The sequence below is a fragment of the Dermochelys coriacea genome, chromosome 6 (genome assembly GCF_009764565.3).
Source record: "Dermochelys coriacea isolate rDerCor1 chromosome 6, rDerCor1.pri.v4, whole genome shotgun sequence".
Lineage (NCBI taxonomy): Eukaryota > Metazoa > Chordata > Testudines > Dermochelyidae > Dermochelys > Dermochelys coriacea.
Window position 1 is genome coordinate 25,926,025 of NC_050073.1, and position 27,486 is coordinate 25,953,510.

The window sequence follows — 27,486 nt, forward strand, 5'->3', positions numbered from 1 at the left end:
TGGCACCAAGGAACTGGTTCATTTGGTTCGGAGACCATTTTAAATGAAGGTGATGCCAGATTTCTGAACAGTTATCAGTAAAGGAAGAAGAGGCTGCCAGTTACCTTGACCTTTTCTGTTAATGGAGCTTCTGCAGCTCATGACAAGCTTCTACTGCCTCAGTGCTTCAGTCTTATGAAAGGAGACTTAAGGAGCTTGGCTTGTTTAGCCTAACTAAAAGAAGGTTGAGGGGAGATATGATTGCTCTCTATAAATATATCAGAGGGATAAATACAGGAGAGGGAGAGGACCAGTCATAAATACAGGAGAGGAAGAGGATCATCTCAGCACCAATGTGGACACAAGAACAAATGGGTATAAACTGGCCACCAGGAAGTTTAGACTTGAAATCAGACGAAGGTTTTTAACCATCAGAGAAGTGAAGTTTTGGAATAGCCTTCCAAGGGAAGCAGTGGGGGCAAAAGATCTATCTGGTTTTAAGATTCTACTTGATAAGTTTATGGAGGAGATGGTATGATGGGATAATGGGATTTTGGTAAGTAATTGATCTTTAAATATTCAGGGTAAATAGGCCAAATCCCCTGAGATGGGATATTAGATGGATGGGATCTGAGTTACCCAGGAAAGAATTTTCCGTAGTATCTGGCTGGTGAATCTTGCCCATATGCTCAGGGTTTAGCTGATTGTCATATTTGGGGTGTTGGGAAGGAATTTTCCTCCAGGGCAGATTGGAGAGGCCCTGGAGGTTTTTTGCCTTCCTCTGTAGCATGGGGCATGGTTGACTTGAGGGAGGCTTCTCTGCTCCTTGAAGTCTTTAAACCATGATTTAAGGACTTCAATAGCTCAGACATAGGTGAGGTTTTTCGTAGGAGTGGGTGGGTGAGATTCTGTGGCCTGCACTGTGCAGGAGGTTAGACTAGATGATCAGAATGGTCCCTTCTGACCTTAGTATCTATGAATCTATGAATCTTAAAGATGCTCTAATGGCATCCTGAAGAGCTGCATTGGCATTATATATTATAAGAAAGGGTTCAGGAGGTGATTAAAAACTGACCTAGCTCAATAAAAGAAGGGAGAAGGTCAAACAGCAAGGCAGTGGAAACAGGCCTGCATCAGATACTGGGTGTAGGGTTGTTTGTTTTTCATATACCATGCAACTTTTGTAGCTGAGTTTCCAGGTCCATTCTGTGTGAATGATGCCTATTCACGCAATAATGGAATTTGATATTTTTGGTTTGGACTTGCAGAAGATGCTCTTTAATTTCCAAGTTTTCATGAGGAAGGCATACTTCTATATGCAGCCATGTCTCTGTGGCATAGCTGTGGTGGTCTGGGATCTTGCTTAGTTGTAGTGTAGAAATATAGGGAGAGGTGTTCAGTGCTGTTTTGGACAACTCAAGAAGCTCCATTCTGGCTGTGGAAGTTCCTAGTTTGGAAAGGGCTAGCTAAATTCCTGGTATATACCTAGAGGAAAACCTGGTGTGGATGGGACATAGCTGTACTTTCTGTCTACACAACTGAAAGTAATTTGTACCTACTGTGAAGTAAGATATTATCTTTATACAAGCAAAAAAGAATCTCCTGCCTAGCCACCCCATTGTGACAAGTGGGAATGATTAAAAATGGTATAATTCTATAAGAAGTACAAATTTATTATCTGTATTATCACTTGTCTGGACTACTCACATGGACTTCTCACTGGGCTACTCACATGCCTAAAGTTTTAAGCTTGTGCATAAGTGTTTGCAGAATTGGGGTCCAAAGCATGTAAAAACTTATTAGGATTATCTCTGCCCATGCAGGATTGTTCCCTATTATAGATTTTTAGTGTCTTGTACAGTATAGTTTTAAATGTCCCATGTCGTGATGGGGTTTTCATCACTTCCCTTGGGAGAATATTCCATAGTAGTCTAATAGATTTCACTGTCATTAAATTTTTTCCTAATGTTTAATTTAATTTTCCCTCTCATAATTGCATCACATTATTATTTTCCCTTAAACCTGCCTAAATTATTCCTTTAGTGATAAGTCCTCAATAATAATAATAATAATAATAATAATAATAAATAAGAAAAAATACACACAACTCTTAGAAGTTATCTTTTTTTAAAAAAGAAATATGCTACAGTTTTGATTTATTTTCTTTGCAAACTAAGACACAAATCCCATAAAGAGGAATCGCACTGAATTCCTAACGAAGCTGCCTAGAATGACTTTGAAAAAAAAATTGCTACATTTGAATGTGCCCTTTAAATACATTTTTTCAGAGTTTCCTCTAGCTATGTAGAGATATCTGATGGCAATTCCATTTCTTTAATCAGAGTGTCCTTTGTATCAAAGGTCCTACTGAAGAGTCTTGCAAATTGAAAATTTCTCCTTACATTATCCTTAGTTTATCTATTTGTTCAAAATTGCCCACCTAAATTTTAGAGCTCATGTTCTCTGTGGGTGTAAAAACCCTCAAACGTAATTTTTGTTAACCTAGATAATATCTAGAGTCATTGCACTAGATTCTTTTACCCTTGGCCTCATCTTCTCTAGGGGGGAAAGGTGTGTTGATGCATTCTGACTGTGTTAGCCAGTATTAATGTGAGTTAACAGATTAAGGTAAACCCTAGGCTTCCCCCTACTCTTTACTTGTGTGAAAACAACAAAGTGCCTTGTCTTCACAAAGATTTTACTTCATGTTGTTTGTCATATATTAGCTAGCACGTGATAAGAACACACTTTTTCCCCTAGTACAGATATACTCTGAGTAGACCTATTGATATCAAATCAAATTAAGATCAGCGAGACTTCCTGGGTGATTAAGGGTTGGAGATGGGGATCCCTAACTAGTAGTAATTTAGTTTCAGTAAATTCACATGCCAACAAATGAAGAGCCTGATCCTGAAATCTTATCCTTGTGGATGGGCCCTCACACATGTTGTGGATTCTTATGCCCATGTGGAGCCCCACTGAAGTCAAGTGGTACTCCTCTTGGGCTCCAACATCTCCCACAAAGCTCCAGTTGCAACACTGGGGCCTTAATAGATACGCAGTGCATCAATAACTTTTTGAGTATATCTGAATTTTTCTTTTTTAGGGATTTCTCCTCCCATCCCCCTCCACCTCCCCAAAATGACTTTTTATACTTTTTTGAGATTGTGAATTTTTAATTTTGGCTTGTGAATTTTAGTTTGGATTGTCATTTAGATAGTCAACATATTGTGTTAAGGGGTTGGTTTTTAAAAAATTTTTAGGTTGAAAATATAACTTTTGTTTTTAGCCATTTAAATGGTTGCATATGAAAATTTCATTGAAGTAAACTTGTCACTGCAAGCATATGCAGTGTCTGCTTGAAAATGACTTTATCGTTTGTTAAAATCAAATGACATTCAGTACGGATACTATGAAAAGAAAAATCAAAATAGAGACCTAATTATAATTACTTTTTTTCCTGTCATTATATCCGTACGTGCAGAACAACTGATTTAAGATTACAACGGCACACTTTTGGTAGGTACAAAGGCTTTTCCTCCCCCCACTTTTTAACATATGAAGGAAGTAATAGAATTTCTCATATTTACCTAAGCCTGAAACTTCCTCTGTCAGTAGATGCTTTTGTAAATTTTATTAATTCAGGTAATCACAAATAAATAGAGAGAAACTGGTGACTAATCTGATCCACATGAAATTAAAAGAAAAAAAACAAACCATGCCTCAGGTGTTTATAATTCTAATTGTTTGTAAATGACTGCTGTATTCTCATTAGCATTCAGACCTCTATTTTCCTAATGTTAATCTTCCTACCCTCAAGGCTTGGTATCATACTCACCAACCTTGTAGCTAAGAAGGACTGGACACAATGTACTTTGGAGGTATGTAAGTGTTGCCCCTAAATTGATCAGCATTGAGAAAAGAGAGGCATGCTTTGCCCATGGTTCCAAAGGTTCAGTGCATTGCCTTCAAAAGTCATCCAAGACCCTGCTGCCCCAAAATCTCCACAGACACCCCCCATACAGTAGTACAAAGCAATGTCTCAGAACTACTGCTTTTGTGAGGGTCTCTCTGGTTGAACAGAGAGAAACAGAGTTATCAAATTGGTACTAATCTTCCATAATAAATTCAGTGGTTCACCCAGACACATACTTTCACTTCTTCCAATCACTAATTCTGAATCATTCTCAAATTCTCTGTCCTTCGCAACAAGCACAGAAAAATGAGATCGCACAGAATGATTTCTTAGGCAAAGGAAAACACTTTAAGATGAAAGGCTGTCTCTAATAAATCCTTCATAGCTTGTTTGGATTAGTAGTCCATACTACCAGTTTCATTTGTAGATGGGAAGTCATGTGCTCTTACTAAAATAGCCATTCTACCTGCTGTTTTCCAAATACACTCAGGTGCAGACACACATGAAAATGCAAAACTACATCAGTCCATAAATGGTTCTGTTTTCAGAATTAAATAATGATGTTGCATATGTCCTGTTAGTCCGCTTCAGTACATTCTTGGAGAGATGTTACCTTCATCCTTGGATGGAATAATATACAGTGCTGAAGAAAATAAAATAGATTTAATGTTAGACACTGATTTGCTTCAAAGCTGATCCTTCAAAAAGCCAATTTGCACTGTGCTAATTACATGCCGTTGGAAATACCAGTGTAAGTGAATGTGGGAAATCACTGGGGGAAGTACATAGGAAGCAGTTTATCTATGGCATGGTTTGCTCAATATGGTTCTCAGGAAAAGCAAGACAAATGCAGCCCATGCTGGCCAGGGACTTGGCGCTCTAACCCTGTCAGCAACAATCTGATGAAACTTGCAAACTTGAGTGCCTACCATTATTTTCCTAAATAGCCTGATTTTCAGAGGTGCTAAGCACGTATAGCTTTCATTGACTCCAATGGGAGCTAGGGTTGCTCAGCACCTCTCAAAATCAGGTTACTTTTATTAGTTGTCTAAATATAGATTTAGGAGCCAAACTTTAGGTACTCACATTTGGAAATGTTAGCCAGTCATGTTTAGAAACAGTCACTGTGGTTCTGATTCTAAAATAGCTAGGGTCTATAATTCAGCCTACACTGCAATTTACAACCAAATCTAGGTACCTAGATACACACATGGTTCCACTGCATACAGATGAGAGTGTAACTATGTAATAGAACCGTGTTGTAGCCATATCCCCAGATTTTAACTGCAGTATAGCTGTGGCCTTGATATGACCATTGAGGAAACTTTGGTTCAACCCTAAGCTAAAACCTGTAGAGGAAGCTGAATTGTGAATATTATAAATCTTTCAAAAGATTTTCCATAAGCGAGACTGCTCGTTGTGAATCATATACATCCAATTATTGGCACTAAGAATTTGCCTCCAACACTTTTAGATTTACATTAGGCTTTGTCTGCAAAATGTTAGCTACATACCATGTATTTCTCTGTTTTGGTTTAGGCTCAGTTTGCATTATGCTTCATAGAAATATGGGTGGGGGTAGCTCTTTTTACCATTTAATCTCTCTGGTTCCTTTGTAATTTGTCAACAAATGCTAATTTATTTTAAAGTTTACAGTGTTAGAGACAATTTGAGGTGGTTCGACCCTCCCATTTTTGGAAATCCATTTTTGGAAATGCACACAAATATGGGGAGGAGATAGAAGGGAAAGGAGTAATTTGTTAAAATGTAAGAAAAATGTGAACTACAAATCTGGTTTACTAAATTGATTTGGAATAATTCCACACAACTCATTGGAATTTTTGTCCTAAACATAGAGAGAATAAAACGCATTCTGTGTGGTCAAACCCAGCTTTCAAGAAGTTTTTCATGTCAAAAATATTTACATGCCACTACTTTTAGTTTTCAGAGTAGCAGCCGTGTTAGTCTGTATTCGCAAAAAGAAAAGGAGTACCGGTGGCACCTTAGAGACTAACAAATTTATTAGAGCATAAGCTTTCGTGAGCTACAGCTCACTTCATCGGATGCATTTGTTTAACACTTAGTTTAACCTAGATAAAGGTTTTTGACATGCCCTGTGAACAGGAGAATATCACATAGTATATGTATATGTATCAGATATTACCAAAAATTCCCTGACTTAAAATGCACAAGAACTTCCTAACCTTGTCTCATCCAACATTGAAATTGACTTACTTGTGTGTGTGTGTGTGTGTGTGTGTGTGTGTGTGTGACGACAGCATGTCAAGAGGAGGAAGGTGTAGGGGTAGGAGAGACAAGGGTGTAAACTGCCACAAAGATTCAGTTTTACACTTGTCAAATTAGTAGTAGGATTTTCAATAAAATTGGCTGTGGAAACGCACACAAAAATCCTGTTCTAACCACACTAAGGATGGCAATGATAAGACAGGTACAGTCCTAAAAGCGGTGGCAATGTTGCTGAACCAGGGCATGTAGTGGAGTAAAATCCTGGGTCAGACATGGATACCCGTATGGTGGTATGCAAATAGATGGAACATACCCCAGGAGCAGCTTTCCACAAGTAGATGAGAGAGTGATGAGTAACTATGTTTGTCCCTACATTTCCTGTGTTTCCCTACGTGTTGCTTTCTGATAACAAGTTACTGCTTTCTAGAACAGTCCTGGACTTTGGTTTGTTCTGGACTCAGTGGGAAAAGCACTGGACTTCAACCACTGATTTTTTTTTTTTTAAGCACTCTTGTTATATTGGAAAAGAATGTTTTAGGCAAATGTAATTTTGTTTTAGCTTACCTTGCAGTTCTTTGTTTGCTAGATAGTATCCGGAAATGTTGGTCCTGAGGTCAGGTTTCGGGCTGAAAGGAAGGTAGGTCTACGGCTGGGGTCACCACACTTTGGTACGCATATCTCGGGGGTACACAAGACATCTCTGGGAGAAATTGTGAAATGGTGGATTTTTATATATTATTTTATTTATTGCATTTTCATAATAGGCTACTCAGATGAAGCGCTAAAACTCTGTGGGAATTTGTTATATAAAACATGGTAGTAAATTCACTTCAAGATGTACCAATGAGAATATGGATACACAGGCATACAGAGCCCTCCTCACCTCCAATCACTGTACAGCACAGGTTCAGCTGTCCAGTGTAACTGAGTTCAGAACTTAGGGTTTTTTTCCAGTTGTGTACATCACACTATAATTATATCTATACATATAGGTTTATGGAAATATGGACAGATGGCTAAAGACAGATAGTGTTAAGAAGAACACACAAAGTATCAGTGAGGAGAAGGGTGGGGCAGCTGGTAGATCTGGAAGGGGTAAGCAATAAGTAAAGTTTGGGAACCCTTGGTCTAGTGACTTGTCAGAGAAGACTAGGGAAAAGGCATGAGCCATTTCTCAGTTTATCCTTCATCTTTTGAAATCATTGGACACAATTTAAAACTAAAATTAAAATACAACTTAAACAAAAATGACATTCATCTTAAAAACATTGAAAATTTTATATTCCATATACTTATGGAATCTTTACTAGAAATCTGCCCAGAGTATTAAAACAAGGCTGAATGAAAAACACAAAATTGAACACTATAGAGTGCTTGTAAATGTTGGCCTTCTTTAGCATTAAACTGTATAGGAACTGTATTTTAAGTAGGATGACATACGCAGGGGAATTATATATGACAAAAATAAAATATTGGATTCACTAGGGTAAAAATATATGCACACTTGAGGTGGAAACCATAAAACTCTATTGTTCAAGCAATGGCACAGTATATAGCTCACACTTAACAGGGAGCGGTTGAACTGGTTTCTCTTTCAGACTATTGTGCAAGGATTTAATATTTTCTGACTGTTTGACACCGGGGCTGAATTATGCCTCTACTTTAGCTTAGCGTCAGGATTTGACCAGGGTGCTTAACTGCTTCTAGGCCATCATGATTTGCTATTACACTAATGACAGGAATTACTAAATACCTTTGCCACCTTATTGGCCATTTAAAGTACTTAAGATGTCTAAGTGCATGCATGCTTTTAGGAGGTTTGTCTGGAACAACATTTTAAAATACAGTTCAAAAGAACAGGGTAGAAATTTTTAAATCAAGCCATGATTTATAGTATTATTTTTATAAGTAGCAACCACAAAAATAATCATGTTACTTGAACCAGTATTTTGAAATGGTAGAATCTAATATATGAGGTTATTGCATATGAATGGAGAGAGATGCTATTGCAATGATATATTTTTATTACTTGCTTCTGTTTTTATTAAGGATGATGAAAACCTTGTGTCTGGCCCTGTGAACAAAATTAATGTGACCTTTCATGTGACCTACCTGTTGGGCTTTCACAATTGATAATAGTAACCTCATGTTTGGGTGATCTGGAGAATAACAGTGTGCCACCACCATAGAAGATAACATTAGTGTTTCTGTAGTTTTGAATTTGTATATATATTCGGTTCAGGCATGAAATTAAAGAAAAACATTTTATCTAACAAAATATTTTGTTAAGGAAAAAATATTATTGAACAGCATGTTCTAGACAAATGCCTGTTTTCAGGGGCTTGCGTCTTAGCTGTACATTTGGCTAAAAAGGCTACAGATCTTCAGAAATTTTTTTAGCTAATTGTATCATTTGTGTGTGTTTTGCAGGGGAAGAGAAATCCAACTGGCTATTTTTAAAGTTCCTAGAGTGTGGAAAGTTTAAAAAAAAAAAAAAGTTGGGAGGTTTAGATGCATATTTTGCCATCTCGTTTACTTGTAACATAGGGAAAAATAAATACTGGGTATAAAGTCAGTAATATTAATCTCTTCTGAGGGAAAATGTGAAAAAGCCGGAATGGTTCGAAATGAGATTATTTGTACATGTATATTTATGTCCTGATTCTACAAACACTTAGGCATGCCAATAACTTTACACATGAGTGGTCCCAATGAGTAGTTCTAGGGTGTACTAGGGTAAATATGTATTTTTTCCTCTCACTGGGACTACTCACGTGCATAAAGTTAATGTGCATAAGTATTTGCAGGATCAGGGCCTTGATTTCAAAGGGATTTTTTGCATGTGTTTTTGAAGTTCATGCGCAGCTGCTGGATTTGATCAACAGACCAGAAAGGCTCTTTTCCTTTGGAGCCCTTACGGTTTATCTGGTCAATGGGCCGCAAGCTAAAAAGGATTTACACATTGGGTCAATGATCCATGAAATAAGAGGGATTTCCACAATGTCTTTCAGTGAGGAGTTACGGTTCAGCCAAACAATATGCATTTTCAAAATGAACATGTGCCAAAATACATGCTTGTCAAAGTACAGTGTAACTGCTCTATTGGAGAATAGTGTCTAATAATAGAGTCAGTATCCAAGTGATGTATAATGCATGTAACAAAAAGCTTGCAATTTCTGCCCATGGTTTTATTTTTTATTTTTAAAATGTGCCACTATATACATTGTAGACACCCATAAGAAAAACACATTTAATATTATCCTAAATAAATCAATAAAAATTCATACCTAGTCCTTAACCAGTTAACCCAATAGGAATATCAGTACTATCCCATCCCTGAAATCCAAGTATACTGTTCTCACCCTCCCTCTTCCAAAAACCTAGGTAAATAGATGGCCCGTACAGTATGCCTTGAAGATCAGTAGATTCCAGCTTTGTTACAAGAAGAGTTGAGTGTGCTTAAATGAAAGTGTCCTGCCACCAACCCTATCATGGTTAAACCATGGGACTGTCAGCTTGAGTGCCTCCTGATAGCAGCTGCTAACTTAGTTATAACATGGGGAGAGCGGTGGCCTACTCAGTAGCAAGGACCTGATCAAAAGCCCCTTTGAAGTCAATGGAAAGATGGCTATTGACTTAAATGGGCTTTGGAACCGGCCCTTAATTACAAGGTATTCAACCAGCCAAATAACAAGCATCTTATTGCTTAATTGCATACAGTGGTGACCTTAAGCCTATGACCCTTATGCAGATTGCATAGGCCCCTTGATTTCCAGCAGCCCTGTGCCACAATCAGATCCTCCAATAAAGCAGTGTCTCAGATGCTTCATCCTTTGTATCATCTCTTGCCTTAGGCTTCTGACTTGATAATATTCAGTTCAACTCCTCCTCGTTCCTGCGAGGTGGCTTGTATTCAGAAAGCTTTTGCTAATAGATGTCAGAGCAAAGGCTATTGCAGGAATGAACTTGGGGCGGGAGGGGGGGAGCCCATTGTCCTTTCTTTCTTTCTTTCTTTCTTTCTTTCTTTCTTTCTTTCTTTCTTTCTTTCTTTCTTTCTTTCTTTCTTTCTTTCTTTCTTTCTTTTTTTTTTCTTTTTTTTTTTTTTCTTTTCTTTTCTTTTAAGGGAGGGGTCTCCGATTGTAAGTAGGCCCCAATAGCCTGTTCATAAACCTGAAATGCCCCAGGACCAGCAGGAATCTAGGCCTATCCACAAAGAGGCCAGTGTCTCTGCATGTAATCCTTTTCAGCATGACTCCATTTGAGTTGTGCTAGCAGGAACTCTTTGGCCTTAATGGGAGATCTTCACTGCAGAGGAGGCTTTACAGAGAAGGCAGGGAAGCCTGAAGCTGTATTGTCTTGTCTTAGTAATCTCCCTAGGGCCATTAAAGGGGGAGGTGAGGTGAGTCCCTCTTGGTCTGCTGTCTCTTCCCCATCCTGCCCAGTCCCTGCCCTCTCCTGCTGCATGAATCCCCAGATGTGTGAGAAGGCCTTTTGTGGGGACACTGCCACGGAAAGGGGATGTTCTCTGTGCAGGATGGCAGGGGGGAATGACCCTATTCCTTACATAGGACTTCTAAAAGTTTACCATGGCTTAGCTTGGACAATGAGTGAGATGACATGGTATTTTCCTTGAAAGTGCAGTACTATTAGCACTGGCTGCAGCCAGCCATACTGTGAGCAGGTGATGTGTAGGCTTCCTCAGACGGCTCTGCTAGCTCTCTTTTTTCCTGGACTGCAACATCTCCTGTTTCACTTGCGGACCTCATAAAGAGATTGTCTATAGTGACAGATTACGTAGTTGGCTTCACTCCTATGTCCTCCTCACGCACAAAGACACTAGGAAATTTCAGACCTGTTTTTCAGCAGTGATGTAGCTGCAGCTGTCTAGGCTCATTTTTTCTACCACTGGAACTGCAGCGCTGCTGTGCGCTGCTGTTGAGCAAGTATGAAATTTTATAGTATAGACAGACCCAAAGAGGAAAGCAAATTAAATAACCTTCCTTTCACAAGTTTTTGATGCACAGCTATTTGGCTATGGTTTCCCTTTTGGTCTGTGGATGAGGCCTGAGGGTGGGGTCAGGAAAAGCAGAGAAGGGCCAGATCTGGTTGTGCTTTTAACCTCTCTTCCTTGGCTTTTGTCTTTACTTATCATATCATATTTCTGTTTAGTTTGTAACTCTGTGTGGCAGGACCTCTGGCTTAAATTTTCAAATGATTAATCATTTTGGGAGCTTCAATATTTTAGACACTTTTAAGGGGCCTGATTTTCAAATGGTGGGTACTCTGCACTTTCTGAAAGTCCTGCTTCTATAAGGTGTCTCAAAATGGGCACCCCAAATCCTTGGAAAGTTTTGAAAATTTAGGCCTATGTCTTTTATTTGCCTTTAAGGCATCCAGTCCTTAATAAAGATATCAAAAAAGCAAACTGCAGATTGGCATTAGTTTAGTAAGCACTACTTCTTTCCACACAAAAAATACCAATGTTAGTTGAAAATTTTAATTCAGTGATTTTCATGTATTGGAAATATTTCTATCAGCCATTCATCTAACATTATTAAGTATTAAGAGAAGGATGTTCTCTCCAGCTCTTTTCCCTGTTGTGTCCTTACAGCAGTAATTATCAAAACCATTTGAAGAGTTTAATTTAAACTTAAATGGTTCTCCATAGAATAAACAGAATATCTCACCTGTGAAGGATGATTACATTTTAAAAAATTATTATAAAGGAAGGACCTTCATAATTAACAGGTCTCCTACTTGTGTTTCTCATGTGGGAGAAACCAGACATGTTTCAGGTCTGAAAATAAAATCTTACTATATTTGAACACTGCCATGTGCTGCCATTTCATTTCCTGTATCATTGGGACTAAAGGGTAATTGTTAAAGGTTCATCTTGATCATTCATCTTGGCATCTGTTGCTATTTTTGTTCTTTTTATTTGCTGAGCACTGATGATGGCCTGGGTGCTGTGCAAAACACAAATGAAGACTGTCAAGCTGTCTAGAGTAGCTCATGAGCATTATTGTCAACCTCAGGGCACATGGTCAAGGAACAGGGCACAAACCCCAAACTGGTGGTATGTTCTATAGTGAAGACCCACTAAATCGACGGCAAAGCACTCTCCAGTCGACCCCGGTACTCCACCCGGAACAAGAGGAGTAAGGTAAGTCGACAGGAGAGTGTCTCCCGTTGATCCAGCACAGTGTAGACACTGTAGAAAGTCGACCTAAGGTATGTCGACTTCAGCTTCGTTATTATTCACGTAGCTGAAGTTGCGTAATTTAGGTCAACTTACTGAGGTAGTGTAGACATAGTCTTAGTGGATGGTGATAGCTTAAAATTCTATTCCATCTTTTTATGAGCATTCCCCCATCCCCTCTCATATGTGGCTTGGGCTATGGCCTGGCTGTTTGAGCTGTGTGATCTTTCTGAGAATTTCACTTAAATGTCTTACGCGGACGAGTCTAATTGAATAGCAATAAAGATGGAGAAGTAAATCTTGCCCCCTGTTCTTCTGCACCTTGAGTGTCTTCCTGGCAGCAAAACCAAAGCAGATCAGCGTTACAAGGGCGGGCATGATTGCAGAAGGGTCATACAAAAGGAATGTGGTGTAGCTCATGGAATTCAGTGCAAAGCCAGAGGATTCACTGGTGCAAGCTACTTTTACTTTCCTCACAACCCTCACAGAGCATGTGTAATGACTATGGTGGGTACTGTGGCTTTAAGTTCTTCTCTCCCTCTCCCTCCATGCTCTCTCAGGAATTATCTAGCACACAGACAGCTATTCAGGCTGGGTACTGCCTGAGTGGATTTGATCTTGAGTGAGGGTTGCAGATTGGGTCCTTCAATGATAATAGGAGTAATCTAGGCTATGAAGAGGCCTTCACCCTCACCTATTCATAATTTCATTAAATGAAGTATTCAAATATAGTCTCATATCTATATGTTTTATGCTTTATTTATATGTTTAAAACTACAAATTTCCATTTATTCCTAAATGCTGAAAAGCCTTTGTTAGTGGGCCTGAAATAGTTCTGTACTTTAACAATATGCTGCCCTTGTTATTTCTGAGATTTCTTACACAAACTTAGCTATTTTCTTAATGTCAGTTTTATTTTTTTATTTTTATATTTTGCTGCCTTTAGAGTAGTATATACAATGGACCGCTAGTATGTTTCAGTTGCTATTTACTGAATGTTTCTTGGGATACATATTGTTCAACTGACAAGTTCAAGCAGCCTAGATAGTAAATTTTTCAGCAGCTCAGAAAATACCAAGGCCAGAATTTTAAGTGGATTGCTTATTTTGTGTGCCTTAATTTTTGGTGCCCAATTTGTAATACTTTAGGCATGATTTTTCAGGCATGAGGATATCTCAAGATGAGCACCAGGAACACTTCTGAAAAATTGGCTGCATTAATTTGTGATGGAATTATTTTTTTTTAATACCTACTGCCATTTGGTGCGATCTGGTATATTCCAAACAGCAAAATAATTTGCTCCTAACATGTATCGATGAACCAGTGACAAACTCATCCCTGTCAGGGTTGGTTTAATAACAGAAAGCGGGGGGAAGGGAAGGAAATAAACGCCTTCAATGGAAGGGAAATTTCTCCTTCCCCATCCTCCATTCAGAACCTGCTTGTACTACTTAAGATCTTCTAGCATTTTTCTGGCACAGCATACAGTACTTATTCTACAGCACCATGTGTGCTTAGGGTGTTCTGTCTACCATATACTCCATGTTACAAGAATTTTATTGTAATATTTTGAGATTCAGCTGTCTAATATTTTTTTTTTAAATCTAACTTACCAGATCTCTCTTGCACTTGTTCCTCCTTCTTTGCTTTCCTTAACTTCATCTTTCTTTTTTTGGATAACTTTGGGTATCTTTTACTCTTTCATTTTCAATATTCTCTCTCTCCTCCCCGTGCTCCCTTTCTCTAAGGTGTGTTCTCTCCTTTCAAAAGGATTCTATGGCTTTAATGTTCTTCATATATTCCGGATAGTTTGTATGAAACACAGTGTCAAAAAAACAAAGCCAAATCTGCAATCCTTGGTCTAACAAAATTTACGTTGGCTTGAATGGGATTTTTGCCTTCACAAGGAGAATGGGACTTTGCTTCTAGACTTTCTTAGGCTTTCCATACTTTAGGAAATGTTTATACTCATGTTTTACATTTTTTGAGCAACTTTTCATTCAGAAATACTGCCTGTGCATTTGGTCAGTTGTGAATGTAGAATGTGGATGTGTTTGTGGCAACTCATTATATAATTTATGGGTAGAGAGTTGTTAAACACAAAATTACAAAAAAATCATCCACTGTCATATGGATGAACAGGCTCAGTTTTAAGCTGTCTGTCCATCAAAAGGGCCAACGAAGTTTCCGTTCTGATCCAACTAGATACCTAGAAACGTACAGTAAAGTCTACTGATGCTTAAACATGAACAACACAATAATTTGGTGAGACTGATATGGCTCAGTGTAACCTGATCATTTCTGGATCAATAGATTCTATTCTAGTTTAATTTACCATATGATTGACTTGAAGCTCTGAATTATAGGAAAATATCCACACTAAGCTTAGTTAAAAATAGCTTTGTCACTTCAGTATAGATGTTGTACAGACAGAGAATGAGGTAGATACAGCCCTGATAAACATAAGGGGAGTGAAGAATAAGCATCCCTCTTCAGGTTAAATGTGTTTTGCTATTCGCAGACTTCAGTTTTTATGTTTGAAGCTTAGAAAAGGCATTGTGTACTTTCTTGTACTTTGTATTATAATTACCTCTTAGGCAAGAAGGGACTTCAAATACAGAAAATAGCTGTGTGGAATAGTTTACCACAAGATAACTGCACATTTTAGCCACCAGGGCTACTCAGGAGCTTCCCTCTCTACCCCCCAAATAGCAAAGACTTTCCAATTATTTAAAAAACAGAGGATTTTGGACAGTTTAGGAGTGTTAGCCTCCATACCTAAGCCTTGTAGGCTTGCAAAGCTTTTCTAATTCATGGATGTTAGTGCTAGCATCCTATGGTTCACATACAGCTTTAATTCTAATTGACTTGGCAGTTATTTCTTAAATGACCTAATTTTACATATGATTAGCTTTTAATTCTTGAATAACAATACAAACTGCATGAATTATATTACTAGAAAAGCATGTTAATACACAAGCTATGATTAACAGTAACTACTAGAATGGATGATGGTAGGCAAAAGGGCACATTTTTGCTAACCTGTGTGCAACACCTTTGGCTTCAGTTTGCCTTCAGAGATGTTCACATTGTATCACATTCTGTTGAGGGAAGAATTTGTCCCAAAGTGGAAAGTGTACCAGAACATACAGGATGTAACTAAGAAAGAAAACAATGTTTCAGTGAAAAGCAGCCTTGAGAATCAAACCTATCCCCATCTGTCTTTTACATACAGGTATTGATGGACTAATCCATGGCTGTGAAAGGCCCTAGAGACACTTAAACTGGTGTGTTCCTACTGTGTTGGGAAGGATTTGGGAAACCTGTGCCAGAATTCTGCCCTCCTTTGGGGGTCAGAGTAAGGCAGGCAAATGTATCTGCTGCTATGGACATACAGTAGCCTTCCCTTGCTCTGAATAGAGTGGGGTGAAGAAGCAGCCATGTCATGGCTTCATGATGAAGAAAGAGAATTCCGTATTCAAACCCCCATGCCCTGTGAGATCCCTCCATTTGTCAAATCTGGCAACTCAGGGTTAGTGGGCAGGAAGAATTTAACTTTTAAAACATTTGTGATGTAATGGTCTACTATACTAAGTAACTGGTTGTACGGGATTTGTTTCAAAAATATGTTAAAAAGAGTCACCAGGTTTACAATAGAAGTAGCACAAATCACATTGTTAATTTTTCATTGAGATTCTCTTTGATAAAGAGATGTTTGAATGCCAGTTTTTATGGTTATTTGGGCGGACTCTTTTAATTCCTGTGCCATTTGGTTTCTTTTTCTTTGAGTCCTCTCTGGGCTGATGCAACATCGTTGCAATATGATGTTGCATAGCATCGTGAAGACACGAGATCAGGAATGTTGCTGTGCTTATGCAGGGAGACCTTGGCCCAGCGTATCCTGCTAGTGGCTTTCTCTCTTTAACTTAATGGTTCTAAAATAGGTATAGATTTTATGAAATGTTGGCAAATGGCATAGACTTCAGAAAATCATGTGTAAGTTTAGACAGCAGAATATGGCTCATATGTGAATTTGTTCTTTCGCACATCTCTTATAAGCTCTCTTAACCATGATGACAAAACTGAAAAACCGTAGAAAATAAGTAAGCCACGTACTTTTTTGGTCTTTAAATTTTGATATTAGGGAATCTGCTACGAGATATTTTTATAAAAGCAAGGATGTAAAGTGAAGCTTGTTTTTGCAAGCAACTGCCAATGGCTGAGATGGATTGTTGGGGTTTTTTTTGTTTTTTTTTGGAATGACACCCAGTGAGATGTGACACTCATGAAGCCAAATATTTGTTTACTTGCTCATATATTACATTCTGGCTGTCTCAAAGCTTGTTTTATTAGAATGGCTACACTGTAATTTTGTAATGTAATTTTTCAGGTTGCCATAAACATTTGAGATGGTGTATTAATCCATTTGAGTACAGTTGCAATTATTCTTTAAGCACCGGTCTGTGTTAGAGAGTATGACAGGTAACCATACACTGTAGTTTCAGCTATTGCAGTGATAATCTTAGACTGTAGTTGTGGAACTATTTTTCCACATTAGGGACTCTCTTGATGCTGAGTATAAAATAATCCTAGTAAGGCATCTTCGGTACATTAAGATATTTGCCTGCCGTCTTCATCTTACTTATACTTCTGCTAGCAGAGCCAAATAACCATGATTTCATTACATGATGTTTTGTTTTTGACATTTTGTCCCTATTACTATTTTTTGCAAAGTCTTGATTTTAAATTTCTAACTCCAAGATTTGTACATAATATGGTACATGGTACAACCAAAAGTGGTCAGTGAAGCAAAATGGCCACACCTTAGGCTTCCAAATCAAAGGTGGGAAAAATCCCATGCATCAGATGTTGTTCACGTTGTGCTGTTACCATCAAGTGCTAAGGTTCTTACCAGTGGGCCAACAGTATCACTACCCTGTCTTCTCTCTCATTCACGCTGTTAATGTTCAACTTTTAATCTAAGATAAGAGAGTTTGTTTTATTTCTGTCTTTTTTTTTCTTTTTGGAATTTATTTGATCTTTGAGGCTGCTGTTTCTTTCTTTCAAGTTTTCCTTGGTTAGGACTTAGCATATTACTTTATGTCTACTTTTCTTTTTCCAGCATCTTCTCCAGTGATTTAATATCTCTTCCACTATCTCATATATAGTCTTGTCTGTCACTAATAAGTACACTACATTAATGTGCACTAGGGAACTTTTAGTGCATGCCAGCAGAGTCTGCATGGGCCAATGAGTATGTGACACCCTGATCACATTAGAATTTACATCCCTCTAATGTTGACTAATGCACAGTGTAGATAAACGCATAGTCTCAAAATCACCTAATCGGCCCATTTTGGCATTGGCCAAAGTGGTCATCTATAAAAATAGTAATCAGAAGTTGCTGAGACTGGAGGGTTCTTGTTTCAGTGGTACAATATTAAGGATACTCCTAATAATGTATCTCCAGACAGACTTACATCAGCTGGTGACCTATGATGTTGTAGCCTTTTGCAGATTAATGGACACTTAATGGAAGTCTGTTCTCAATGTCCTTAAAAGCAACTTGAATTTCCAGATTTGAGACTTTCCTCCTGTTTTATTGATCACTATTACTTTTTATTAAATTCAGCTGAGTTCTGTTTTTTCTTTTTATCCACACTTCACAGGGAATGCTGAGGATAATGCCATTGTCACTTAAAGGTTTTGACTTTTAGTCAGAAATTTTCCTGAGTGAAATTCATAAAATAAATGAAGGGTAGGAGATCTTCAAGAAAGGTATTTTATAGTGTTTTTTGTGGTCTAATCAGTGTTCTTATTGTCTCCATCTTCTCTAGTTTTTTTTAATAACCAAGAGCCAAAGTAAAATTGAGGGGGAGATTATGATGTAATGGTCTCATTCTGAATGTTGTTTTGCAACACTTTTGGCTTCTGCACTTGTAATACTTTGACTTCTGGTGAGTTAGTAGCTTAACTTCAGGGCCAGACATCATGAAGCAAACAGTTTTGAACTTAGGCAGTTCACTTCAGTCCTTGTCATCAGCTTTGACTGAGTCACTATTCTCTGAATCACCGTTTCAAAAAGGAGGAGAAGAATAACCAAATTGGCAACAGGAGTTTTGTGTGTGGACGTGAGGACAGCAGCTGACTTGTCAATATTGTATTTGCCAGAATATTCATGCGTAGGTTTCTGTTTTACTGGGAGTTGTCTGAGTACAACCAGAGTTCTGGTGAGCTGAAAAATCCATTTGAGGCTTTGGCAAGATGATGTCGTCTTGGAGATGCATTGGCATTTTGCTTACTGAAAAAAAAAAAGACTCATGTGTCTACCAAATGCAAGTGCCAAGTCAAAATGTTTTCCATATTTTGGTAATTGTCCAGAGGGAACACCAGATGGTTCTGATGATGAAACTCTTTTGGGTGGGAACATCAAGGCTCTAGGAGAGGTAAACTCCAAAGATCTCTAATGATCAAATTCTATACCTGCATGTTTTTCTATCACAGTAGAAAAGGCAAATTCAGAGACAGGGAGGGAAGAATCTGGACCATAGCAACAATGTTAACATATTAAATATTGTTTTAGTTTTTAAAGGTATAACCAGCTTCTTAGTATGGACTTGAGAGACTCACTGTGGCCAATATCAGGGGGTCCAAAAATGATTATGCTCCCAAAACAAGAACTGTATATCATGAACTCTGTATGTGTTGGTTTAGTTTAAGCAGTTTGCTTGTTTCCATCATGTCAAATTTCTATTCACCTTAACAGGATGTTTTTAGCATGCCACTCTGTTGGCATCCCCTCTCTTGCTGCACTAATACTCCATAGACTTTTTGGTCTTACTAAAGAAGCACATCACCAAGGTATTTATTGTTTCCTACAGCTGGTCTGACCTGGTTACGAGTGATCTTCCCACACAGAAAAATTGCAGGGTGATAGACTGACCCAAACTATTAAGTGAGCAAGTACAGTAACAGAAACATACAGCATACTTGTTTGAATGCTAAAGGGTAATTTACTTCATTGAAATAAAACTATGTAATTAAAGACAAATTGTTGATTGATTTTCTGCTTGCTTCTGCAATGCTAAAATTCTGTTTCTAAGAAATTCCAGACAGGCCTAAAGGCTGAATATCAGATGTTTGCCTGTCTCAGTCATATATTAGTTTGTAATACAGCCTTTTGTGACTTCTGTTACCTTCTTTTCCAGAGAAGTAGCCCTTGTTCTTCACTTAGTGCCCTTTTCTCCATGCAAATTATGTTCTATAAAACAAAGATCCTGCTTTTTATGTTGTCACATCACAGTGCGGAACAAAAACAAAAAGACTTTTGGGTCATGTCTTCAGAGCATGTTATTTAGTCTGCCACAGCAGAGGCTTGCTGCAAAGTGTAGCTGTTTTTTCCATTATGGGAGTGGGTGTTGAGTAGTGCATCAGGCATGATGGATGGAAGAATCTCTTGTTGGCATTGAGCCAATTTGTACTTTTTTTTTGTTTAATTATGATTTTAAATTTTGTACATTCACTAAGTCAGTATAGTTACAGACACTGTTCACCTCACTCTGAATGATGTGGCTTCATATTTTTTTATTTCTAATACCTTTTTCTAGCATTCTTACCTATTTCGCAAAATTTTGTATGGCTTATATCCAGACTCTGCCTTCCTTGCCCACAGTGATTAGTACCTTACTTATGTTGAGTAGGCTTATTGATTTTGAAGAGATTACTTGTGTTAGTGTACTGTTCAATTGGTGAAATTTTCTCTTGTGCAGAGGGCCATGTAAGGACTATACATTGCTTAAACATGCATTGAGGGCCTCAAAATATGGCTGAAAGTGGTGCATAAACTTTGTGCTGGTCCTCTGCACTCGTGTGAATTTAATCCAAAGTGAATATGGGTCTTTAATTGGTTACTGTTGGTAAAGTGCTTTGAGATTCTAAGTTGAAAAGTGCTATATATGTGCAATATGATGTTGTTAGTTATTGTGGTGCAATGAATTGTTAGATTTTTAGAAGCTCCATAAGCAGAGTTCTGAAAAAAGCCATGGTTCACAATGTCTTATCACAGTTAGGGGACAATGGGTAAAATCCTAGCCCCATCTAGGTCAATGGGAGTTTTGCTCTTGGCTGAAGTGGGGTAAGGATTTTACCCAAAGTTCCAAACAGAGTGTCTTGCTGCTTATGAGAGAACGAGAGCCCCGATATCTGATACGTTAATTTGAGGGATCAGATTCAGTCACATGGAAGAGGATGTATAATGACAGTTGTAAAGTGCAAAACCTCTTTATTTAGGCTGTAAGTTGTTTGTGGCAGGGACGGTCTCTCACACACTATTCGTACAGTGCCTAGCACAATGAGGCCTTGATGATAGGTGGCATCTTTAGGTGCTAATTTAAGACAGTCAGGCCCAAACAAAGCAAAGGACTCAAATCACTTGAAAGCAGCAATTGTTTATCACTGCAATACCTGAAATTATAATAGCGTCCATTAAAGCTGTAACCAGAACTTTGCAGGTTCAATATTCAGGCAACAGAAAAATAAGCCTTTGCGAAAGGGAAAGTGCATTCTATTAATGTATATTGTGCAACTGAAGAAAGATGGTGATAAAAGGCTTTAAAGTGCTTTGTTCCTTTAATTCTCTAAAGACTTTTTTCCTTGTACACAAATAGTTAACTATCCACTGCATTCCCAAGGGATGTGTGTGTGCCAAAAAGAGGGCAGGGTCACCTGCAAAAAGAGATATTTCTTGCTCAAGGAAGTAAAGTATGCCTGGTTAAAATAAAATAAAGAAGTCAGAAAAATTTACAGAAAAGGAGGGATACATACATTGTACCTTCCTGGGAGTAGTTATAACTTGTACTCTAATCATTTATGTGGGATGTTGCAGTAGTGTTTACTCTGGTATTCATTAAAGTAAAACACCCTAAAATTCCACAGCAATAGCTCCTTCATCTAGCACTGAGATTCTTCTTTAAGAAGTTTCTTTTGAAAGAAACACAAGTTTTTTTATATATGTTGCTTCTTCCCCCTCCGCCCCCCCACACCCAATTTTGCTTTGGTTTTAGTTAAAGCAGTTACAGTATCTGATCATAAGAAATATTATGCTGATGCGTTACTCTGAAACTTTTTTGTTTGCTCTACAGACTTATGCTAAGTTTTTGTGTTGTTTTAAATTGATGTTACAATTACATTTTTAAAATATCATCCTTAAAACTCCCAGTAGTCACCTCTCTAGCTGTCAGCTTTGCATCAATGCTTGCCAATTTCATACTGGGGACAGGTGCTGGTAGCCTGGGGCGCACTGATTGCAAGCAGCGCTAGTAAGTGCCTTCAAATGCCTGGAAGATAGTTTTATAAGATCTCATAAAGAATCTAAGAAATATTCCCAATTTATTTTCAGCATTTATTTAAAAACTAGAATCTCTAATTTAAATGTTTGTAGTTTAGTTCTAGTGCTGTAAAGTTCTTTCAATTCCCAATGAAGTCAATGGGAGTTGAAGACATTCTACACTTTGCTGGATTGAGCCCTTAGAATACGCTACAAAAATCACGCTTTGGATATGTGGCCAGTCTTCACAGACTGATACAAAGCATTTCTTCATGGCTACTTGTTGATTTTCCTATGTATCCAGCTTTTTCAGGTATGATGAGCTATTTTAATGTTTTAACCTGAGTGTACATAGGTGGTTTTGGATAGTTTGGGGCTAGGGAGAAGGCCCTTGTTGTGCTTATTTGGCCAGTAATATTGTCTTCCAGGAATTCAAACTCTGGCAAGCATGCATCAACTCAGTTTGCAAAAATTTCTTGAACTGGCCAAGGCTGAGAAGAGTTAGAAAAACAGAATTCTTAGCTAATGAACAACAAGAAGAGACATCCTTTTGATAGGATAGCACAGGTGAAATTCTAAAGAAACAGGGGTTCTGTTTGGATAAGTCCCCAAAGTCTGGATCCCTCTCTGATTGATATCATTTGGGCCTTTCTCCATTTTCAGGTGCAACCCTGTCCCCCAGTACTATACTTTATACCCATAAACCACAATTATCCACTAGCTGAGGAGGAGATGGGGCTGAGAAGTTTCTACTTTTGAGGGTCTGGCAAACTCATTTGCATGTTTTTCCTCTGGATTATTATTTTTTTCCTTCTGCAGATGGATAAGAACAGAAACTTGGCTTAATGGTTTGTTTTCGGGTTTGACTTCTTGGTGACTGTCACAAGAGAGGTGGTCCACAGGGAGAACGAAGAGCAGCATCCTTGCTGATATCTGTGTATACCATGTTTTCAGTGTTTTCTGACTCAGGATATATGTAGTAGGTTGGATTCCATCTGGACGAGCTGTTGAAATGGAAGGTTTTTATTTAGCTGATTATCACAAGAAAGCTTATGAGCGTTTGAAGAATGATTAAAATTGGGACAAACAGGCCATCTTTTCTACATCTGTATTGTCAGCCAGGAAAAATCTGTTTCATAAACAAGAATCTAGATGGATAGCTAGAATGTGTAGTCTCTTCCTTTTTTAAGACTGGAGACTTCCGTTGTATTTGTGTGTCTCATAACAAATTGTAGGTGATGGGGTGACATGGAGAGGCATTTTGTCCTTCAGGCACTCTCTGAAGTTAGACCCCTGGTGCAGCCATGCACGCTGAGATTTTAAAGGCTGTCTAAAGGATTTGGATGCTGATTCTCATTAAAATTTATGATAACTGAATTGCTACGATGGCCTTGAAGATCTCCGCTTCAGTGAGTTATGGGCATTGGGCACCAGAGGACCTTCACAATTTCCTGGTATGACGTCCAGCATTGGTGAGAGTAAATGGCACTTTTTTTAACATTCTTTCCAAAACAGATTTGTCAAAAAATAAAAAACATAGACTTGGAGATAGAATGCAACACATACATGGCTAGCAATCTGTTTGGATTCTTTTGGGCTCAAGGTGTTGGTGAATCTTTAGGTCTTTTATTTTTAAAATCCAAACTGCTTCATCTATCTTTAATTTTGGTTTTACTCCTGGGGGCATTCTGTGCCAAAAATTAAAAACTCAGCACACAATATTTTAAAATTCTGCAAATTATATTTGTCAAAATAACGCTACATAATCACGCCAGTTGCAGTTATTTTGGTAATTTATTTCAACATACCTGTCAGCAATGTCTGTAACAATACAAGAAAAGGAGTACTTGTGGCACCTGAGAGACTAACAAATTTATTTGAGCATAAGCTTTCGTGAGCTACATCTCACTTCATCGGATGCATTCGGTGGAAAATACAGTGGGGAGATTGATATACACACACAGAGAACATGAAATAATGGGTTTTATCATACACACTGTAAGGAGAGTGATCACTTAAGATGAGCCATCACCAGCAGGAGGGGGGGAAGGAGGAAAACCTTTCATGGTGATAATTAAGGTGGGCCATTTCCAGCTGTTAACAAGAATGTCTGAGGAACAGTGGGGGGTGGGGGGTGGGGGAGAAATAACATGGGGAAATAGTTTTACTGTTCCTCAGAGATTCTTGTTAACTGCTGGAGATGGCCTGCCTTGCTTGTCATCATGAAAGATTTTCCTCCTTCCCCCCCTCCTGCTGGTGATGGCTCATCTTAAGTGATCACTCTCTTTACAGTGTGTATGATAAAACCCATTGTTTCATGTTCTCTGTGTGTGTGTGTGTATATAAATCTCCCCACTGTATTTTCCACCGAATGCATCCGATGAAGTGAGCTGTAGCTCATGAAAGCTTATGCTCAAATAAATTTTAGTCTCTAAGGTGCCACAAGTACTCCTTTTCTTTTTGCAAACACAGACTAACATGGTTGCTACTCTGAAACCTGTAACAATACAGACACACTCAAAAATTCCACCCAGGAGCAGAGTTAAAGAAATCTCTATAATAACCCAGTTCCTGTTTCTCTGCCCCCTTTCCCCCCTCCCCAGTGCCCAGCCGGGGGGGGGAGACAAACACCCAAAACCCCTCCCCGCCAGAGCCCAGCCACGGGGCCCCCTCTTGCCCAGACACCCGCCCGCTCCTCCAGAGCCCAAGGATCCAGAGGGAGGAACAGCCTGATGCTCGGTCCCAGGCTTGCATGGAGTTTCCTGCAAGCTTCCCTCTCCTTCCCTCAGGGTGTGCTGGGAACTGCAGCTGCCAGGAACCTGCTAGTTAATTTGTTAGTCTCTAAGGTGCCACAAGTACTCCTTTCCTCTCCCCCCCAGCGTGTCTTCTATATGTGAGCTGGGATATGCCAGGTCGAGCAGCCCCTAGTGGCAGCTAACAGCACTGCAGCCCATTTCTGTGGGGGAAAGGTTTCAGAGTAGCAGCCGTGTTTGTCTGTATCCACAAAAAGAAAAGAAGTACTTGTGGCACCTTAGTGACTAACAAATTTATTTGAGCATAAGCTTTCGTGAACTACAGCTGATGAAGTGAGCTGTTGCTCACGAAAGCTTATGCTCAAATAAATTTGTTAGTCTCTAAGGTGCCACAGGTACTCCTTTTCTTTTTGTGGGGGAAAGTAAATTCTGCACTCATAACGTTAATTTCTGCAAAATTCTGCATTGTGTAGTGGCACAGAATTCCCCCAGGAGTATTGTTTGTGAGGGCTGAACAACTGAGATAGGGAGATTCTGCACTATTCTGGCATTAAAGGGGAATTTTTTCAGACCCTTTGAAAAATATATGGGGAGTATGCATATCCCCACTTTGCAGTTGTAATTATCTGCACTTGCATTTTAAACAGGGTAACATCTTTGCATACACAAATGAAAAACCCTTCTGAAAATGTATCCTAAACCTCTCCATACTAGGCAAAAACACAGCACATTTTATTTTACTGTTCATACACACAATTTATTTTACTGACCACAACTCTGTATAATTCTTGATGCTATAGACTAGCAAGAAAAATCTAGCTGCTGAAATTTTTATTTTATTTCTCGCCCCCCTCCCACCTTAATATGTTTAGAGGAGATCAGTTACAGTGGACGTTAAGTTATCCAGAAAGTGGTAATGCAGTGAATTTTCATGGAATATTTACTTTTAAAGATAGATTAAGTTGATTTGAAGTAGGTTCAGACAAATCAATACGATTCCAATCTGTTGTATAATTGAGTTTTAATTTTGTCCAATTCAGAGCCCATGAAGCTCATTAAACAGACTTAAGTGCATGTTAAATTACAGGTTTGAGTAAAATTTTATACTCTTCACTGTCAAGTTGCCGTGTGTTTGATAAGAATATGACTGGTTGAAAGAGTACATTCTCTTTTAAAATAAAGTAAGCCATTCCTTTAGCAAACATATTTCAAACATCATTCTACATATAAAATAGCAGAAAACCTGACATATGGTTCAAATTGACAAAAGAAAAAGAGTCAAACAGTCTTTAACAGAATATTAATTTTAATACCATTTATCAAGAAAAATATATTAGGCTATTAAACTAATAAAATCACTGTATGTGTTGCTGTTTTATATTACAGTAGCACCCAGACACCCCAACTGAAGATTAAGACCTCATTGTGCTAGGCACTTTACAACCTCAGAGTAAGTCAGTTTCTGCCCCAAAGAGCTTACAGTCTAAATATACAAAACAGAGTAAGTTCATGTTTACACTATGGGCTCTACAATAACACAGATGTGATGGCAGAGGTAGGCCACCTTGGTGTGGAGCAAAGGAAGGGTTTTTTTGGTCATTGTAGGAACTCCATCTCCCCAAACGATGTTAGCTAGGTTGATGGAAATGTTCTTCCATTGACCTAGCTGCATCTGCTGGAGCTTTGTTAGGCACAGCTATGGGTCTCATGGAGTGCTGTAGCTATGTCAACTTAACTTCAGTGTAGACCTGGCCTAAGCATGGGAAGGGAAACAGAGGCACAGAGAGGTGAAGTGACTTGCCTAAAATCACTCAGCATGTAAGGGGCAGCACTGGGAGTAGACCCCAGAATGCAAATCTGCAGCTTGTGCAAACTATCATAGTTCCATGGACTTCAATGGACCTACGCAGTTTTCAACCTCTGAGGATCTGTCCCCGGATGCCCTATCCTCTGAACAATGGTTCTTCTCTGAAACCAACAATATCTATGTGACATGCCCAGGGTAAAATCCAGACTCATGAGTAGTTGTGTCCCCCTGCCCTCTAAGCTAGGGTGCCTTTTCACTACTTCGCTGCTGAAGCCACCACTCCTTTCTGCTCACGCACTCAGCCTCCGACATGTAAGTCACTCCCAGTTACATTGAGTGAGTGCTGTAGCCAGCCACTCTTGAATTACACTGGAGGGTGATCCCAATACACTTCTAGTCCCAGATACCTTGTACAGCCCAAGCCTTCCCTGGACTATACAGGCTTATATAAAGTTCATCGTTTAATTAATAAAAATGATACTCATACTGCTGCCGCCCCAAAGGGAGTTTCCCAAACACTTCAGTTCAGACGCACTGGATTAGATAAAACAATACAACAAGTTTATTAACTACAAAGAGAGAGATTTTAAATGAACACAAGTAATGAGGCATAAACATCAGAATCGGTTACAATAAAAATAAAATGCAACTAGTATGCAAGGGGTAAATACAGGAGTACAGACCATCACAATCTAGAATAACTTTCCAGATACATTTTTAAGTGAAATTTCATATGCCCCTAATTTACAGTGTGGATGAAGACCTTCTGGAGTTTTTAAAAGTTATTTTAAAAAGGCAGATATATTAACATTTTTAAATTGGGTATTGGGCAATGCATAACCTGTATTATCCTTATGATGACTATATGTTATGAAATTGCATAGTAAGTGATCCTTAATTTGGTATCTAGCACTTAGATCCTAAACTGTTTGGATGCTTTATAGATTGGCAGGCAAACAGCAGAGAAACTTTAATGAGTTTTCTATTGAGGACATAATATATGCTTTCAAAACTGCATATGTATTTACTTAAGAGACCATAAGGAGCTATTATACTCTATATCAATTATATAATATAAGCCAGTGATCTACCAGTGGTCCATACAGTCTTTCCTGGACAGTAGAATGAAATATTTTGAGAACTGTGCACTGGGACTGGCAGAGGATGTGGTTCTTCTGGCAGGGATTCTTTTCTTAAGAAGTGGTTTGCAGAATTAAAGTTTTGGCGAACCACTGTCTATCTGAGGTTCCTGTATGAACC

The 27,486-nt window shown here is 38.5% G+C and overlaps 1 protein-coding gene across 21 annotated transcripts in view; it reads left to right on the plus strand.

Annotated features, from left to right (window-relative positions):
• The window catches only part of SOX6 (SRY-box transcription factor 6), a 450,079-nt gene that overhangs the window by 26,280 nt on the left and 396,313 nt on the right, over nt 1–27,486 (plus strand). For 2 of the 21 annotated variants that reach the window (XM_043516916.1, XM_043516917.1), the window contains exon 1: nt 12,654–12,848. The exons of 18 other annotated variants lie outside the window; for them this stretch is intronic. The gene's annotated coding sequence lies outside the window, so the exon portion shown is untranslated. Of the gene's footprint in view, nt 1–12,651; nt 12,849–27,486 lie in introns of those variants that run through there. One more of the 21 variants, XM_043516933.1, reaches the window with a different exon arrangement.